Source organism: Phlebotomus papatasi, chromosome 1 (assembly GCF_024763615.1).
Source record: "Phlebotomus papatasi isolate M1 chromosome 1, Ppap_2.1, whole genome shotgun sequence".
NCBI classification, from domain to species: domain Eukaryota; kingdom Metazoa; phylum Arthropoda; class Insecta; order Diptera; family Psychodidae; genus Phlebotomus; species Phlebotomus papatasi.
The window spans coordinates 16423692-16443960 of NC_077222.1; the positions used below are offsets into that span (position 1 = coordinate 16423692).

The following is a 20269-nucleotide window of genomic DNA, read 5'->3' on the forward strand; positions in this document are numbered from 1 at the left end:
TCTATTTGAAATAAAAAAAAAACTCTAAATAACTTTAAGAAAAGTTATAGAAGCCTTAACGTGAGAAATGGCATTCGAAATAGGAAGATTAAACTTCATCTGGTTGCTTTATGATTGATTTATTCTTTCAAGACAGGAAAACACGGTTTTTTTTCTCCATTTTTTAGTAAAATGTTTTTGGCAAAAGTACCGGTTTGTAACCTATTGGAATCGGTCCAGGCTTTTCAGGAATTCTAGGACCTTTTCAACTACCCCAAATATGACCCCATTCGGTTGAGAAACATGTTGTATAACGCTTATTTAATATTTGACCTTGAAAAACTGTTAATAGGAATGATTCAATGGTATTTTCATGTAAGGAAGAAATGTACGCGTCTGGGTAACCTGTAAGACATATCCAAAAATGAAAAAAAATCGCACGACGCGTTTTCGAGCAATCTTAAAAAACATGGTTTTGGTTGAGAAGGGTAAGGGTAAATTGAGCGGCATGTTATTGGTCCCAAGGTTGAATCATGAGAGGGTCCCCCGAAGATTCCAAGCCTCTATCTCTAACCGGATACCGGATACTTGTCGAGGTGGTAATATTCTTACAGACAGACAGCTAACCAGAGTGACGTTAAACAACTCGAAACTTAAATTTTCAAAATATTTTACCAAAATATGATCACTTCAGAGTTAATTCTCACTTGTTTAGAATTAATATTAGTAATTCTGCGCTATGTGAACTCAGCAATACATACATGGACATTGATCATGTGATGTTCTACTGTCCTCAGTATAGAGGAAATAAAGAACCATTACTTAGATCATGCCAGGGTAGGAGAAGTGTGAGGGATTTGCTGGGAGTCGCTTTCGACAACCACGATAGAAGAGTACCTAGAGCTTTGGCTAAATTCATTAAAGACTGTGATAGGGTAAGTGTATCAAATTTCGGCATAGTTGCATGCAAGCGCCAAAGTCTCAAGTTTGAAATGTAATATTTTAAATTCAAATTGATTTTTTATTCTCTCTTCTTAAAGAGTGTTGCTTGGAACCTTGTAAAGAGTTTACCGTCTTTATTTACTCTAAAATTATTCTTAATACATTTTAAAATGAATAAAAATATAGACATAGCTTTGGTGCCCTATTTCGGCCACCTTCATTCTCATAGTTTCTTGCCCTTCGGGAATTCTTCCAATATCTTTTCATGTCATCTCGTTTGTCGAAGCTACATATTTTGTTATTCTTTTGCATTGTATAATCTTTAGAGTACGTAAAATCTAAAAGTTCATGGAAATTCGAGGAACAAAAAAGGTGGCCGGAATTTGGCACACTTACCCTATATCTATTTAAGATTTGCGTGAGGCTCTGTACCGTTGGAGCGGTCAATAGGTTATGTATCGGGGAGCAGTCTCATGCGCCGCGGCATATCTACAGTTTCTACTAGGTCGTACCGATTATAGGATACATAGCCTCAGATGAACACATGCATTTTGTTTTGTGCCTTATTTATTTATTTAAATATATTTATGTATCTATTTATTTATTTATTTGTTCAATCATTTTTATTAGCATGTGTGTTTACTAAAGCATGTACCGCCTAATGCACAATGACGGAGTTGTCCCAGTCCTAGATAAGCTCAATGAGCTTGGGACCTGGGGGTGGAGGAGGGTAAAAATTCCTGCCTCCACCCAGGCTTGAACTGGGGGCCTTTCGCTGTCTAAGCGAATGCTCTACCAACTGAGTTATGGAGGCACTGGCTCTGATTATCTTTGCCACTGATCTTAACCAATTGCCATGTGCTCTTCAACTCGTTTTCGACTCACTGCGAGCCTTGAGAAACGGTATAAGGCGTACAATTGAACCAGCAGCCCATGTTTTCCATCTAGAAATAATTAATTGTGAAAGTGGTTTCAGTTTCAGTTTCAAATCGCTCTCTAGTAAAATTTGCCTTTTTTGAGTTATTCTTTTCTTATTCTGAGCCATCGAATTCATATTAAAAATATGGTACTTCAACTTAAGACATTTGTTATTATATGCAATGCATCTTGTCCCAAATTAGAGATACTTTCTATAGTCTTTTTGATGAACATTATTAAGTATTTTATTAACCAAATGCTTTTCTACCGGAGTAAAATTCAGTTGTGTTGTTTAAAATAATACTGGGAAAGTGCTGTGAAGGCTGCGAAGAAAGGTTTTGGGGAAGACTGCTGATATGTTTATAGGTTGAGGATGTTGGGATGGTTGAGATAGAGTATAGGGTCAGATAGTTGGATGAGACAAGAGACGACAAATCTCTGCACACAAACATTTTCACACTGACCCCCAGAGAAGGATCTTTTGTGTCATTCTGGAAAATTTTCCACCCATTTTCTTTGTTTCGCGTGCAGAGTTATTATTTACAGAGAAAATTTTATATATATATCGTGCCATCCCCAAAAATCCTTATCTCTGTGTGTTTTCCTGGGTGAATTACAGCTTTTGACGGTCCATGAGCTTTTTGCAATGTGATACTAGGTGGAATGGGATCAAAAGCACTGGGAATAATTTTGTATCAACCTGAAATGAGATTTGCTGCTTTTTCTGCGTGAAGAAGAGGGGTTAAAGAGAAAGCTAAGTGGCACTTAATTATGAAGAATGTGCAACTGTGGATGCCTTATCTTCCAACAAGACTTTTATTCTTCAATTCCACCACCAGAGTGGCCTCTTTTTTTTCGGTCTTATCCCACCCACATAACATACTGGTCTTCATCTTCTTCACGTTTATCGTGACTTGTTTCTATTTGAGTTCCACCCATAAATAGAAAGCAGAAAAAAAAGTAGAAGATGGTGCTTTCTGATGAAATTGCGAGAATTCTGGGAAGAAAAAAAAAACAGAGACACAAATTCATTCATTTTCTCACATTGGTGGCGGCAAAAAGATGAATTTTCCATTGAGGGTACATTTTTCTAGATACATGTTCCTGTGCCAAGGCTTTTCCTAGTAAAAGAACATTCCTCCTTCATCATCTCGATGATGAATTCTATTGATTTTCTTCCCCTTGAAATATATGTTTCCTTATAGTTTTAAAATGTCTCATGTTTGCAGAGGAATTTTTCAGGACGTCCCCTCCCTTCCTGGCTCAGCATCCCTGGGTGATATTTTTGTGGGAAAAAGCACGCATTGTCAATCTTTCACTTTTTGACAGTTTTATTCCATTGACAAAAGAGGTGGAGAAGACTGGTAATCTTTCACATATTTTCTTGTCGATGAAATTGAAGGATTTTTTCCCATTTTTTTTCTTTCGTTCAGCCTCCACCAAACCCCCTTCGATATGTACTTCTCACAGCAAATTTATTTATGATATATGGAGACACATTGGTGGCCTGAGAACTTGTTCATGTGGTGGGAGTTGTGAAAAATATCTGGATTTACCAAGAGTATTTTTGTACTTTCAATCTTGCTATTCTTATACCGAGGGAGAAAATGGTGAGAAACACGAAATCTCTCCCTAAAAGTCAACATGCAACTCAGACACTTCATAAAATGCAATTCCTTCGTGACTTTCGAACACTATCCATATCTGTTTCTCTCCCAAAGGACCTCGAATGTGAAAGTCAGGAACATATTTCAGGACTTTCCAGGAGCTCCGAATTGATAAGTTTATGGAAGTTTCAGGGCTCTAAACACTTCATTCAAGGGAGACGTTCGTCCTAATTTACCATTAGAAATATTTTATGGAGCTTTTTTCATCAAACAGTTTGATAATTTAGGATTAATTATATTTGAAGGAGAGGAAGGCTTTGAAGCTTCGTACACACTTTGGCTTCGAACTTCGAACATTTCAAATTTTTCTCACATTCTTTTAATAAATCTGACCTATTTTTTCAGGAATTGTGTTATTAAAGACTGACTATTAAAATATATCATTATAAGTCAGATTCATTAAAGGACTATGGAAAAAATACGAAGTGTTCAAAGTCAGAGTGTGTGCGAAGCCTGAAAGCCTTCCCCTTGTTACAAGTGTTTAACACAAAGCTACAGTAAATTAATTAAATACTTGCTCTAGTTTATTTTCCACCAATTTACCCAAAAAGTCGTTGTTGTTCGAAGAATTCAAATACTTTTCAAATTCTTAAATTCAAGTTTTCGTACAATACATATTGCGAAGATTTTTTTAATAAATATCACACAACGATACTGTTTAAAAGTATTACTTTGTAATTATGAGAAGAATTATAAGGAAATGAGCCTTGTTTCTTTCATTTTCCCAACAAAAAGGAAAAAACAGATATACATTTTGACTCGAGTTATACATTTTGACTCTGTTCGAGATTCTTCGAAATTCGAACAAAGAGTTATTCAAATAAAAATGTCTTGTCTTTTGCTATCGAAACCTATCTGCGACTTTTTTAAACTCCAGCTGTGAATCAAACAAGTACAGTCGGTGTCAAAAGTTTGTTGCCTCATGTACCTTCCGGGAACTAGATGCAAAAAATTATAGAAAAAATTATTTTTTTTAAATTTTCCTTTTTGCAAATTTATTGACTATTAATAACTTTATCAACCCACCATTTGCCTCTCAAAATGTAACTGGTTTACATTAAGTTGGTGGCATGTTTTGATCATTTTGATTACTTTTTCGAATGAGGCAACAAACTTTTGACACATCAAAAATGATCAACTTTTGGAAATTTCTTTTTATATGAAATGAAATTAATTAATTTTTTTAAATATGCAAATATGATCTACGTCTACGGATTACAGAAAAATCATTTCCAAAAGAAAAATTTTAAAAGTTTCCTGCACATATTAATCTGCCTTCAGTTTGTACTAAATGGGTCAAGTGGTAGAGCACTCGCTCTATGATGCAAGTGTTTCGGGTTCGAATCCCCTTTAGGTCTCCAGGAATTTTTCTGGCGTTAAAGGTGTTCGGATTGCAGCCAGTGAGCTTTCACTGCAACTTAATTCCACGGGCACGGGACTGACAACCTCATCCCGTACAAGAAAAAATAATAATGCATGTCTAGAAATCCACTTGCGGGAAGGCCTTGTTCCTTCATGGAATGTTGTGCCAGCATTATTATTATTATTATTCCTGAACATACATGAGGCAGCAAGCTATTGACACCCACTGTGTCTTAACTCAGAAATTAGGGATAATTCATTCATTAATTTTCAACCGTTTGTCTCAAATATAGGTTTGTGTGGTAAAATGGGGTTATTCGGAACCATGTCTATTTTGAAATTTTGAAATTTTGAAATTTTCTCAGTTTGATGGCCTAATAGAAAAATAAAAGTACGAAGGAGTATAATACTTTATATTCGAAAGTACTTCTTCGCTGTTTTTTTTCTTTTTTTATCTATAAAACTGTTACAAAATTTCATAGTTAAAAATTAGTCGTAATTCCAAATTACCCTATCTTAACCTATTCATCCGAGAGAGAATTGGTTTTTCATCGATTCTAAATTGTCCAAATTGTATTTGTTTTTCTCAAATTAGTCACATTTTCTTTGAGTACCCAGAGTCCCAAAGAGGTAGCTCTTTGGGTTAGTAATCTTAAAATCAGTTTCCAATGGATTTTTATCCATTAATGTTTAAAAAAAAACTGATGCTGTAGAGGACACTTTACGTAATTTGTTATTTGGATAGGTCAACAAGTTTAATATTCTGGATTATACTAGTCATATAAAGCCAAACCACTACTCTTTAACAACGTCAACACGTTTAATTCTTTTATTTCTGAAGTTTTCTAAGTTATTAGTTGTTGTAGTAACTTGGTCACTTACTAAAAGTTGCCTGAGGAGTTAAAAAGTTTGACATTCACTCTCGAATTTCACATATATTTTCAGAGGTATTTAAAATTTTTATAGTCATTATAAATTTTTCTTCTTACCATATTAGATTTTAGTATTAAGTGTGCTAGTACAAACATTTTGCAAAGATTATGCTTTGCATTTTTTTAATAAACTTAATTTATATATTAATGCTTAAATAGGTAATGTGTGTAATCATTAATTTTGAGTAATTAGCAGATATACATAACGTGCTATGTGTACAAAATTAAGCTGGAAAATTTGCAATAATTAAATTTTAATCGAGAATTATACTTTATTTAAATTTTAATGTATACATGTGATACAGGACAGCTTCGAGCAATTCATTTTTTTCAGTATGTTTTTAATTAATTTGATCCATTATAATATTAAATTTTAATAGCTAGTCTAAATGCCTCAGATCTCCAGAAAAAATCCATCGGTCAAATTCATTAAGAACATTGAAAATATTAAGTTGTCCGAAGCTTGAATCGTCCGAAAGTAGCGTGCTTCCTCCTATATTAATGCTTATAATTTTTGAAATTTCCTATTGATTTCGGGGTTTAATATTTTCTTCTTGGAAACAAAGGTAAAAAAAACAAATGGTCAGTAAAAAGTTAAAAGTGGTCAGCAAGAAATAAAATTTGATCAGCAAATAATCCGAATAATCAGTAAAATTTTCAATTTTGTCAGTAAAAAAAGAAATTGTCAGTAAAAAGTTAAATTTGGTCAGTAAAAAATTAAATTTGGTCAGTAAAAACTTCGAATTGATCAGTAGATATATTCGAGTTGAACAGTAAAAACTTAAAAATTAATCAGCAAAAAATTAAAAATGATCAGTAATAAGAAATTTTTTACTAAACTACTACTAAAATTTTTAATTTTTTACTGACCATTTTTAATTTTCTACTGACCAGTTTTTATGTTCTAATGATCACATTTTATTTTCTACTAATCAAATTTTATTTTCTACTGACCACTTTTTATTTTTTACTAACCACATTTTATTACTTACTGCTCATTTTTAATTTTTTACTGACCACTTTTGATTTTCTACTGATCAAATTTTATTTTTTATTGCTTATTTTTAATTTTTTACTGACATTTTATTTTTCACTGATCGCTTTTAATTTTTTACTGACTACTTTTTGTTTTTTACTGGCAATTTTTTTATTTTTTACTCCTCATTTTTAATTCTTTGCTGATCACTTTTTAATTTTTTACTGATTATCTCGAATATTTCTAGTGCTCGTTTTTAATTTTTTGCTGGTCACTTTTTATTTTTTATTGATCAATTTTTATTTTTTACTGCTTTTTCAAATTTTTTTACTGATCATGTTTAATTTTTTGCTGTCCAAATTGAATATTTTTACTGCTCATTTTTAATTTTTTACTGACTACTTTATTTTTTACTGACTCTTTTTTGTTTTTTAGCGATCATCTTTTACTTTTTACTGATCATGTTTTATTTTTTACTGATCACTTTTTACTTTTTACTGATCATGTTTTATTTTTTGCTGACCACTTTTAATTTTTTACTGATTATTTCGAATTTTTTGTTGACCAAATTTGACTTTTTACTGCTCGTTTATTCAATGCCAAAAAAAAACTCCATCGATATATCTACTAAATTCATCAATTTGCACACCAAAATCCTTCTTCAACATCTCCAGAAAATTATTCACCCCCTGAAGAGTGGTTGTGAGAGAATAAACAAATGATTTCCTCAAGAGATTTTCCCTTCTGGGAAATATTCGAATGGGGAAATATTGGTGTTAAGGGGTGTATTCTGTATAAATTATTCCAATAAATACGAATTTATTCCATATGATAAAAAATTCACTTGATGATACTCTTTCTTATACCAAAATGCTTCAATCTTCCAGGAAGAAAAAGCCAAACAAGAATTGAAGAATGAATCCGGAATCGCAATAAATATAAACGATGCGTTCGTGAACATCCGACAGACAATATTAAATTTATTGAAAAAACGATTATAGAGGAAGACGATGCGAATTTTTTTTCCGTTGTTGTAAGGGAGCTGAGAGAGGAATATTGTGTGAATGGCAGGAAAAAGGCCTTTTTTCTTTGCCTTGTATAAATGTTCGATATTTGAGGGGAAAATTTATGACTTTTCATCATATTACAATATTCACATGCCGTCATCATATGTCAGTTCATCTCAACATATTTCTACACTGGGCTTTCTCATATTTCTCGTATTTTTTTTGCGGATGGACGAAGAGGGTTTCTCTGTATAACCGTATGGGATAAATTTGATCCACTTCTGTGAGACAATTTGAGGGAGTATAATAATATTGTCAAAAAGCTCCAACAGAGCTGAAACCGGAAAGGAAGATGTGAGACCATTAATCGGTTAGGAATTTTCTCAGTCAAAATGGAAGTTCCTGCTGGAGGAGACGAATCATTCCCATGTCGATTCTAAGGGTTGAAAATTTATGAGAATCCTCTCTCTCTCTCAATATCAATTCTTTGGAGATTTTTTCTAGCCCCATTCTCCCAATATCGTTGAGCCATGCGGCGAAAATCCAGAAGAAAGAACATTGAGCTTGAGAGATCCAGGGAAGTAAACCACTCAGGGGAGTTAAGCTCATCGTATTTGAGATGTTAAAATATTTTTTTTCTATTTGCCTTTCATCCCCCCATTCCACATTTTTTTTGCTTGCCTTTGGTTTGGGGTTCTAATCGTATTTCTCAGCGAGCAATAAGCACACCGAAAGCTCCTCGAGCATTGGACGCATTTGAAATATGATTGGGTATGAAAAGCTCATGGGATTGTCTTAATATTCCGTTTGCTCAACTTAGCGATTCTCTGTTTATACTTCCTTTCCTTCCAAACGTCCTATTTATTGCTATGCTTGGGCACCTTTCTCCCCTTTTTCACGATAGCCCTCTCCCACAGCATCATCCTATTACCTCTGTTGGAAAAAAAATTTTATTCACCTGACTGTCGCACAATTTTTCGGGAACAAACTTCCAGCAAAACAAAAATAAGTCGATTAGAAAATTCTCTGACAAAGAACAGTGAAAAGAAGATTATTCTTATATTTATTTGTGCAACTTTTTGTCCCCGTTGTCCCCATTCTCTTGGCCAATTTTCTTCAACTTATTTTTCTCATCATTTTCATCTTTTGTCGCGCCCATTTTGCCTGGTGGTTTAATCAAGACTTTGTCAGTCATCAAAATTTTTCACACAAAAACAACTCACAAATGTAATTTGACGAGTTAGAGAATTTTTCATTTCTTAACATATTGTTTTATTTTGGAATGAGTTTTTTTTTGCAGTACTAAAAATTTGGTATTCTAATTTTCTTTCTCTCACAATAGAAGACACCTGGGTTCACAATTGGAAAATATGTTAGTAATACTTCCTTTAACGATCTTTTTCTCTACCATTTAATACACCTCTCCCTTTTACCAAAAAGAAACAAAACCCTAAAAATCACAGAAAATTTATCTGACCTCCCAATAAAAGTCAATATTGCGCATTCCCTAAAGCTCTACCGAAAATTCAATCTGAAATGGGAAAATGATTAGAAAGTACCCCGGAGGCTTTAGTATGTCACAGGCTGATAATATTTTCCCATTTAGCATAAAATATCGATATTACATCGCCCACCAAAATTTCTATCATAATTTTCATGCAGACCACCAAAATTGCTTTTGGGGGTGAACATTGAAATTTGACCTATTGGTTATTTATGTCAAATTATAAATCCCTTTTTAAGTGCATTTGATGTTAAATGGCAATACGCTATTGGAGAAAGACTGACTGCCAGAGGCGTAATTTCTCATATCCGTGAAAATTAAAATCAAAAATCAGTGAGATAGGTTCAGGAGTATTTTTTTTGTTTTTGGTTGAGTTTGACATATTTTATAATCTCATGTTTCTAACGCTATATTTAAAAGCATTTAATTGAAGTATTAATTATAGTTATGAATTATTAAAATACCGCTAAAATTTATAATGCTTTTATCGCATTTTTCTAATAGGGAAAGGCTTTCAGGCTTTGCACACACTCTGGCTTTGAGCGCTTCAAATTTTTCCATAGGGGAATGTAGGCATGGTTCGCATTGAGTGAACCTTCAAACGATGCGAATTTTCTCTTTGTTTGCAAAGAGCTGACTTTCCATTACTCATCTCGTCTCATGAGCTTCATAATTATCTATCTTATGGCTAAGAAATGACGAACTAGCTTTTTGTAAACAAAGAGAAAATTTGCGTTGTTTGAAGGTTCACTCTGTGTGAACCAAGCCAACATTCCCCTAATTGTTGAAAATATCTGACTTATTTATGCCATAATTTAAAAGCTAGGCTTGAGTCATACAGTTTTTGAGAAAAATAGGTCAGAAGCATTGAAGGAATATGGGAAAAATACTAAGTGCTCGAAGCAAGAGTGTAAGCGAAGCCTGAAAGGGTTGCCTAGCATTTTTGAAAGATCTACATTTTTAGTAATATATATATACCTTGACCATTTTCATTATATTTATTATTATTTTATTTTTTTAATAAATTTTAAAAAAGTTTAAGAGGGTATCAACAATAGAAAAATAAAAGAATTTATATAATAGGGGACAGTGGGGCACCTTTGAATTGGAGAATCTTTGAAAATGAACTTTGTTCTCCTGTTTATGAAGAACATTTAAGGTTAAAGGCAGAATCACATTGACAGTAAAATGCTCACCGTATTTCGTTAATTTACGCATTTTCATTGTAATTCTTACGTAAATTCTCGATTACCGTATTACCTTAGTGTGAGGGTGGCACTAGGTGAAAATAATATAACGAAATTGAAGAAATAAAACGAAAATGCGATAAACGGTGAGCAAAAAACTGTAAGAGAAGTTAATCGTACAGTTTTTTTTTTGCCCAGTTTAGCCCAGTTTCCTGAGTTCTCAGAATTTAATTCAATATTTTAATATCCAATTTTAATATCCAACCATAGATCAAAATTTTCAAAAGAAAATCTTGACGGATTTGAATTAACAGCTGTTATGCCATATAACCAAGCCTTAGGTCTGAAGTCCGTATAAGATATCCAGCAAGCCAATTTCATTCACCTCTCCTTTTCAAAGATTTAAGTCTTGAATAAAAAATTATAAGAATAAATCTTCAATAAGAAGATCTCAACATAGTATTTTAAAATTGTGCTTGATTCTGAAAGTATAACTAAAAAGATATCTAAGTTTTTATTGCAAAGATTTTTATAACCTAGTTTTCTGGGTTTAATGATTTAATTAAATATATAAACTAGGGGGAAATGGGGCAATTTTGGAATTGAGGTTTTTCACCTATTTTTATATAAAATTGTGTCTTATCGTGATATATTTTGGCTGCACAAACAGATTAACAAACTAAATTACATTATGTTCAGCGCACAATAACTTTTGTTTGTAAATATGTTTTGAAAATTTTCTATGAGAGTGAGCGAGATGACTAGATCTATATCTCACTCACTCTCAGTGAAATGCCAAAAACATGTTTACAAACAAAAGTTATTGTGCGTTGGGCATTATGATATGGCTCAGTTCCATTTATACATAGGAAAAAATCCCAATTTCAAAGGTGCCCCACTTTCAGAGCTGCCCCACTTCCCCCTAAAATTTTTGTGAATTAGGAAAGGCTTTATGAAGATTGAAAAGTCAGCTTATTAGGAAGAAAGAAGTACTTTTAAAAAGCGTCGCAAGATTTCACTAGATTTTGCTAGATTTATTTTTGGGTAGGTCTTCAATACTTGTTATATTTTAACGGTTAATTAGCTATAAAATTAAAAAAAAATGTGGTGAGTCCTTATTGGTTAGAAATTAAAGATTTGCGGAAACTCATATAAACTTTTATTCTAAAGGCCGTGTTTGAAGCTTTTGTTCCAGCTGTTTCTTAGTTCAGCTCAAAGTACAAAATATGGTTCTCGTTGTTTTTAAATTTTCTTTTATCAACCGGTTTATAGGTGTTTTCAAATACAATAAGCTACCTCAAAATTCGTCTAAAACAGAGAATTTGAAATAAGAAAAATCAATTTATCACTTTGATAATAAAATCGATTTAACGTCTGATCTTATCAATCATAATCATTTGGAATTTCTTTGGAATTCAAGGACTTTTTAGAACTAAGCAGGATTTTGTCGCAATCGGTTAAAAAGTACGCTTTCTAGATTTTTTTTAATTTGACATTGAAAAAAAAACGCTAAAAGGACTGATTTAATCCCATTTACGTAAATGGTAGATATTCCTTCTATGTGGATAAATTGAAAAATAATATCCATTTCATTGGAGAGAAGAGGGCTGATTGTTTACAGAGCGCTGCTTTTGAGACTTCTTTTCGATATCCCTAACCGGTTTAGACCTTGGAAACATTATTACATTTTTTTACAAGCCAGTAAATTTTGTATAAAATTTTTATCGAATTTTCAATTGAATTTTGGATAACTTGAAAAATAGAGGGATTTTCGGAATTCTTATACATTGTTCTCAGCATCATAATATAAAATATTTCGAAGTTATATTCTTCATTTCAGTCTGTAGAATCGAATTTCTTCTCTCTGTTCTGATATAAACATTGAAATCGGTGTGTAACCCTTTTAGGATGAGAAGGTCAAAAATTGAGGGTCAGAAAAAAATCGTTTTTTTCTAACCTTTTAGGACAAAATACAGCTTTAGAAGGCCGTGGGAAAAATTTCATTTTTAAGTCACGAGTGATCCAATCGTCCTTAAAGGGTTAAAGGCTAATTCGTATTCTCCGAAAACGATCTCTAATAAATCATTTAGATAAAATATATATTCGCAGTAACTAATCTGAAATAGAAATATCAAATTATTATCGTTTTCACTCTGGAGGTTGGTCACCAATGCTAAGACGTCGATGGACGCATGGGAGGTGGGAAATGTGAAATGCAAGATGAAAATAAATACAATACAATACAAATACAATACAATTCTTTTACGTTTTTTTTTTTAAATTTTAAAAGCTAGTCACGAAAAGCAAAAAAATAATTATTTTAGAAAATTTTGAGGTAACAATTGAATCAGAGCAGCACTAGCTTTTGCCTCAAAATAAGAAAACTTTTATTTTGACACAAAGTAGGGTAAAATGAGGTAATTTTGAACCATTTACAATTTGGGACATTTAAGATTTTCTCACTGTTTCAGAGATTCAAAGGAAGAAAAGCTGTTTCTGTTCTTCTTAATCGCCTTTTTTCTATTTTGCGATCTTTGTTTTCTCTTAGCTCATCTGAAACAATGAGAAAATCTCAAATGTCCCAAATTGTAAATGGTTCCAAATTACCTCATTTTACCCTATTTAATTTAAATCGTTAAGTGTTTTTTATCTCAGAACTGGAAAGTTTATTTTTAAATATTTTATAATCATTTTATTGGTGCATCATTTAAAAATAATGATAGTCAAAGTCAATAAACATGAAAGTTCCCTTCATATATTGCGTTTATTGTCTAAAGACAAACTTGTTACATCGCAGACTCTATGACGAAGTAACGTTTGCAAATATTAACGCTTTCGTGGTATATCTGTTATTGCTTCTATTGAAGCGTATTACAAGCAAGATACTTGAAGTTACATAACGACATTCTTATTGTAATAAGTTAACAGAGATATTTTATCTTTAATTGCTAAATTGTAGTATGATATAATCTCATCTCCTAAACAGCTTTGCTTATTTTAATTACGTTTTTTTTTGGAAAAAATTCAGATAAAAATCAATCAAACTCATTCTGAATTAAAACCCTGATTTCAGATTATGGATTTAATTTGAAAAAAAAAGACTTACATACTATAATATCATTGACGGATTTCCAATAGTAAAACTCTTTCATTATTAGGTGAGATTCTTAACAATCTCACCTACTATAATCCTAACAAAATTTCATGTCGTCCGATCGACCTCAAACTTGGCCAAAATGTGTTTCAGCACTTCCTGATCACGAATATATATGTGGCTATTTTACGTTCCCGGTCGGCCGGCCGGCCGGCCGCTCTTTGGAGCTTAATAGCTCCTAAACTAAAAAAGATATCGACTTGCGGTTTTCGGCAAAGGTTATATATCGGATGAAAATTGCAACTTGGTGCATTGACCCCCCACCCCCCACCCCTCCTTCCGCCATTTTGAAGACCCCCCTTTTTTGTTTTCTCAATAGCTCCGTCCCTATGGCATCGAGCGGGCTCAAATTTTAGTATGTTATAGCTGGGCCTTAGAGCTCTCCATCAATACCAAACTTAAGGTCCTCTGACCCCCCTGACCCGAGCTATAAGGGTCCAAAAAAAATTTCTTAAAATGGCCATAACTCCGGTTCTAATTGTCAGAATTTAAAAAGTGAGGGCTTTTTGGAAAGCTCTCGTGAAATGCCACTTCCCCTTCTAACATCGCAAGTTCATGAAACCACCGCTAGGGGCGCTATTATTAAAAAGAAAATTTTTAAATCTTAAAAGTTAAATAACTCAAAAATTCCATTGTGCATCGGGCTGAAATTTTAGTATGTTGTAGCCGTTGATTATACCTATCAAACAAAAAAAACCTTAAGTCGATCTAAAACCCCTGACCCGAGCTATAAGGGGTCAAAGTTCGAACATTGACCGGCCTCTATCTCCGGTTCTAACTAACATAGCGACCTAAATTTTACCTTTTTGGTTTCGTCTCGATGAGCACTTTCAGATGGAAGTTCAAAAAGTCACCACAGGTGGCGCTGTGATAGCGTCAAAATTCATCGAAATTCAAAGTCACTTTTCTCAAAAACGGCATTGTGCAAGTTAATGAAATTTTAGTATGTTATAGTCCAGTCTAGGACGTTTCCAAAATGGTGCGTGTGTGCGCTGTGGTTTCAATAGAACCGGAGATATGAGGGGTCAAAGTTCACGAAATTCAAAAAATCATATCTCCGGTTCTATGTGACCGATTTTGATGAATGAGGGTTTAAACGAAAGATCTCACCAAATGCTACAACTTTCTAGAATATTTGAACTTCGTGGGACCAACACCAGGGGCGCCACAGTCGAAAAACCAATTTCAATATCACATAACCTCAATTATCTCGACTGTCGCTGAACCGATTTTGATGATTACTTCGACATAATTGTAGAGCACATTTGTCTTTACATTTCGTCCATACATCATTTTCCGCTCAGACTACGCTATCACTCCGATTTTGCCGTTTAAGTGTGAAAAAATTGATTTTTCCAATAATAACGCTTTGAAATCACTCAGATGCCAATTTGACTGCCTCTACTCCACCAAGACACTTAAAATAGGGGTTTAAATGGAAAGTCCCGCAAAATACAACAATTCTTTGATATAGTTGAAGTTCAACAAATGACTACTTGGGGCACTCTGGATGAAAAAAACGAGTTAAGAAACAAAAAAACCTCGCTTATCTTGGCTTCTGAGTAATCGATGAGTTCAAGTTCTACGGCAAAATTATAGAGAACATTCTGGTCTACATTTCACCCATATAACACTTTTCTGTCAGTTCATCCAAATCCTTGATATTTTGGTTTAAATACAAAATTTGCATAATTTCACGAATTTGATTCAAGATAACTGAATGGCGTCTCCCAACTTCAGCTCCAAATCGAATTTGCATGCACTCCGAGTTAGCTCACGTTAAGAATCTCACCTACATAAGCCGGTTAGGATTATCTGTCCCTTTTTTTTATGTTAAATCCCTCCCATGATAACAAAATTGCAGTGTGTGAATTAAATGTTGGTATATAGCTGAAAAGAAGTGAATTTACCAGATGATTATTTGTAATGCTACACAGCATATTGGATGAAAATAAATAATGGGGAAATGGGGTAAAAATTTGTGGGGAGTAAGTTGAATAATCAACATGGCATTTTCGACAAATTGCACTCATTGCGATAATTATTCGTTTTATGTAGGGGAAACTGGGGCACCACCAAACACGGGGTACCACCAAACACTGTGATTTTTTAATCGGATATTCGACTTCAGAGGATAAGATCTATAGGAATTTATAGGCACTATAGGGATGCTTGTCCATTGAAGGAATGGTCGAGATAGTCCAACTAGTTTAGAAATAAAAAGTAGTGTTTGGTGGTACCCCGTGTTTGGTGGTGCCCCAGTTTCCCCTAATGATAATTGCAGCAGCTGAATGTGTACACCCCTGGTCGTATTAATTAAAAGCAAACACGCATTGAGGGCTTCTATGGGAGTCCTCGATATGCCACTAAGGTTGAGTTTATATGGGTCAATGGATTTGTTGCATTATGTTGATTTGGTATTTGACAAAGCTAAAAATACCAAACGGACTGCAAAGGTGATGTAGAAAAATATTTGCAAATTAAACTAAAAAAAAATATTTGAAAAAGCAATTGAGTTGCGCATTGAAAGCCTACAGGTAGGGCTTTGCAGTGCTTGGAAAATCGCGTGCAAATTTCAATATAATTCACAACGTGTTTACGATAAATAAAACATCATTGGAATTATGTTCATAGAATTGATTTAGTACACTGAGAAAAAAGAATGGTGAAAATCACAATTGTCATAGGAAATTCTACTATTAGTAATAGAAATATCATCTGAAAATTAATTTTTATTAAACAAAATGAGTACATTAGTCTTAAAATTTTTAGATCTTTCATTTAGACGTGTTAGAGTTTCTTGCGATTTTGAATGTCCGTACATAACCGATTTTTAAAGGTAAACTTTAAATTCTCGATAATGAATTAAACTTTTGGTTTGCATTCATGACTTTAAGGAAAAAGATAAATGAGATTGAACATTAATTTCTAAGATAAGATTTACTATAGCGATTCTATAGACGGTTCTGTTTTAGAGATCTGTTATATTGGACATCGAGAATGGAAATGAACAAAGTACTTTATGGTGTAATAAGTTAGTATGGTACATTGCAGAACGAGGTACATTTCAGAATGTAATCTGGAGTGTTTCAGAATACGTCAAAAATATGTCGCAAGTGCCCAGTGAAATGCCAGACTGGACTCTGTGGATGGAGAAGGTTCTAGTGCAATGAATCTTAGATTGTTCTAATCGATGGCATCCAAAAAATAAACATCAAGTGCAAGATAGATAATGTAGATACGAATACGCCTTGTTTTGAAATACCCACTTTGTTTTGTTCCGAAATACCCACAGCATTTCCAAATGTACCCTTTTTATTTCTTTTAAATTTTGCTATTTTATGCCAAAAAATTTTGATAAGAATTTTAATCTTGGTACACCGAGAAAAATGTGGATGGTAAAATTTACCATCCCCCATACAAAATTCCAATGGCCGGATAGTAAAAAAGTCACCCAACAAACGCGATATTAAATTGAACTGTCAAAAATTGTAGAATCTATTGCATAGATGGTAAAATCTAATAGCCGGACGGTAAATTCTAATATCCCGAATATTAGATTTTACTAGCCGGATGGTAAATTTTACTGACAAGATAGTAAATTTTACTAGCCGGATATTTGAATGAAAAATGTCGGAAAAATTTATTTTTCCTTATTTTCATTGATTTTGGGCCATTGTTTGAGGGCTTGGGGCCCTTCTTGGATGCCATTCTGTGTACTTCAAGCCATTTTGGTGCGTGAAAATCTTTTTCCAACTTTGACGACTCAGCCGAGATTTGAACACGCGACCTTTGTGATGACAGTCCAGCATCTTCCAGCTGCGCCACGATTTGTTATAGTGTATTCAAAGCATATCGGGAACCGTTGCATCGGCACCCACGATATTCCAAAATGACATTCTAACAGCAGGATGGCAAATTTTTCTGGCTTGGATAGTAATTTCAATCCAAATTACTATCCTCCGTTAAAATTTACTGTCTTCCAGTTAAATTTTAACATCTAATATGCGGCCAGTAAAATTTACTTCCCGGATATTAGAAACTAAGACAGGTCAAAGTAAAATCTAAATGAGGATAGTAGATTGTACCATCCGGCTGTTAGAATTTACTATCCATAGGATAGTAAATTTTAAAATGTCAAGATGATAGATTCTAAGAGAAAGTTTCTATGGAGGATGGTATTTTCTACTATCTTTTGAGGCAGTAGAATTTAAAGACACGATTTGTAGAAAATACCATCCAAATTTTTCTCGGTGTAGGTTAAAGAGTATAAATATTAATTTCAAAACGAAAAAAAAAATAATTTATGAAATCAATAATGTGGTTTGAAGTTGAAAACGTTCAATCCCGGTTCGAAATGTACTACTTCACCCTTAGGGGAAAGTACTATCCCTTCGAACGTTCATGCCTTCGAATAATGAGAATTTCTGTTACGTTTCCCAAGACATTTTCACATGATTGTCACATAATTATCAATAATTGATGACAAGCTAACTAATAGATAATAGAAATGTGTAAGTGTCTTAGGAAAAATAAAAGAAAATTCACTCGAAGGGACTTCGAAGGGACAGTACTTTCCCCTACTGACGAATAATTTATTTGGGTTTTTAATTTGTGATTTAACCCTAAGTCCAAGCAAGATTTAGTCAAAGATAATGAATTTTAAGACATTAAAGAGGTTAAGCCATATGGCTAAACCTTAGGGTTGAAGATCGTTCTTGTACTTACACGCAACGTCTTAGTGCACTATGTAACCAGCTCGAACTATTGGGTTATTTCACAATAACTTCAATTCTAGCATCCCTTAATTGTAATCAACATCCTGCTTTCTCCATTCTTGATAGATTCTTGATGAACGATCTTCGAAAAGATAATAAATTATTTGTCAGTTCCTAGATAAATAGGTTCAAGGGGGCATAATTTTCACTATTTGGAAGAGAGGCAAAGAGGACCCGTGGAATGAAGGAATTCATTCATTCATTCATTTTTCATTCATTTTCAACCGCTTATCCCTATTGGGGTCGCGAATGAAGGAATACTAAATGTTTTATTTTTTATATCTCACACTTGAAAAAAAATCTATTTGAATAAATGAAGATGTATAGGGGAGACTGGGGCAAAACTTGTTAAAAAGCATATTTAATTCTTTCATGAACTCTGAAAAAACTTAAACGTTTTATAATGAGCATATTCTTATTGAAAATTTATTGCTCTACAACATTGCAGAAGACTACTTTCCTCTATTCTCGAAAGAAATATAATTTTCGAATCATTTTCTAAAAGTCGATTTTGTGGAGATTCTCAAAATTGCTGGGGCAAATTTTGTCAATCTTCGGATAATTTGTGACGTTTTACTCTCGCAAACGTTAAAAATATCAAATAGACATATTTTTATAGGAAATTTATTCCTCTACAACTTTGTCGAAGATAACTTTTCTCTATCTTAACGAGAAATGTGCTTAAATTGAGCTAATCAGTATTGATATTTTCTGTAAGCCAAATATTCCAAAAATAGGGCTCAAAATTTCATTATTTTTTATTTTACATAATCCTTCATCCAATCCCTTGAAACTTTGTAAGTTTAAGAAGGTTCATGAAGGCTATCTAATAATAAAAATTTCAAGCCTCAGTCTCTTTTATTTTAGAAAATAATAAATATTGAAATTTTCGTTTTGACAAATTTTGCCCCAGTCTCCCCTACCCTAAAATAGTTTCTCTTCATTTACCTGTAATTAATAAAGTTTTTCAAAGATCGAATTTATGGTGAAAAATGTCATGCACATAAATTTCAGCATTTCAAAAAGTTTTTTTTTCGTTGAACGATACTTAAAATTTACCGGTTCACAACTGGAGGGGTAATACAATTGATTATCTGATAACAATTATTTATCGGTTAAAAAGTGGTTCCCAAACCCAAACATGACCCCATGAAAAAAATTGCGTGACGTGTTTTCGACTAATCCCAGACATTCGTTCCTCAACTTACCATCAAGGCTGGACCCCTATTAGGTGAGATTCTTGACAAAATCTCACCTACTATAATCCTAACAAAATTTCATGTCGTCCGATCGACCTCAAATTTGGCCAAAATGTGTTTCGCCACTTCCTGATTCCGAATATATATGTGGCTAAGTTACGTTCCCGGCCGGCCGGCCGCTCTTTGGAGCTTAATAGCTCCTAAACTAAAAAAGATATCGACTTGCGGTTTTCGGCAAATGTTATATATCGGGTGAAAATTGCAACTTGGTGCATAGACCCCCCACCCCCCACCCCTCCTTCCGCCATTTTGAAGACCCCCCTTTTTTTGTTTTCTCAATAGCTCCGCCCCTATGGCATTCAGCGGACTCAAATTTTAGTATGTTATAGCTGGGCCTTAGAGCTTTCCATCAATACCAAACTTAAGGTCCCCCGACCCCCCTGACCCGAGCTATAAGGATCCAAAAAAAATTTCTTAAAATGGCCATAACTCCGGTTCTAATTGTCAGAATTTAAAAAGTGAGGGCTTTTTGGAAAGCTCTCGTGAAATGCCACTTCCCCTTCTAACATCGCAAGTTCATAAAACCACCGCTAGGGGCGCTTTTTTTAAAAAGAAAATTTTTAAATCTTAAAAGTTAAATAACTCAAAAATTCCATTGTGCATC

At 33.5% G+C, this 20269-nt stretch overlaps 1 protein-coding gene and 1 non-coding gene across 2 annotated transcripts in view; both read right to left on the reverse strand.

The window, feature by feature from the left end:
* The window catches only part of LOC129798001 (uncharacterized), a 139035-nt gene that overhangs the window by 104132 nt on the left and 14634 nt on the right, over positions 1 to 20269 (reverse strand). The gene's annotated exons all lie outside the window — the stretch shown is intronic.
* Positions 1663 to 1735, reverse strand: Trnas-aga (transfer RNA serine (anticodon AGA)). The gene has a single exon. It is a non-coding gene; the product is annotated as a tRNA-Ser (tRNA).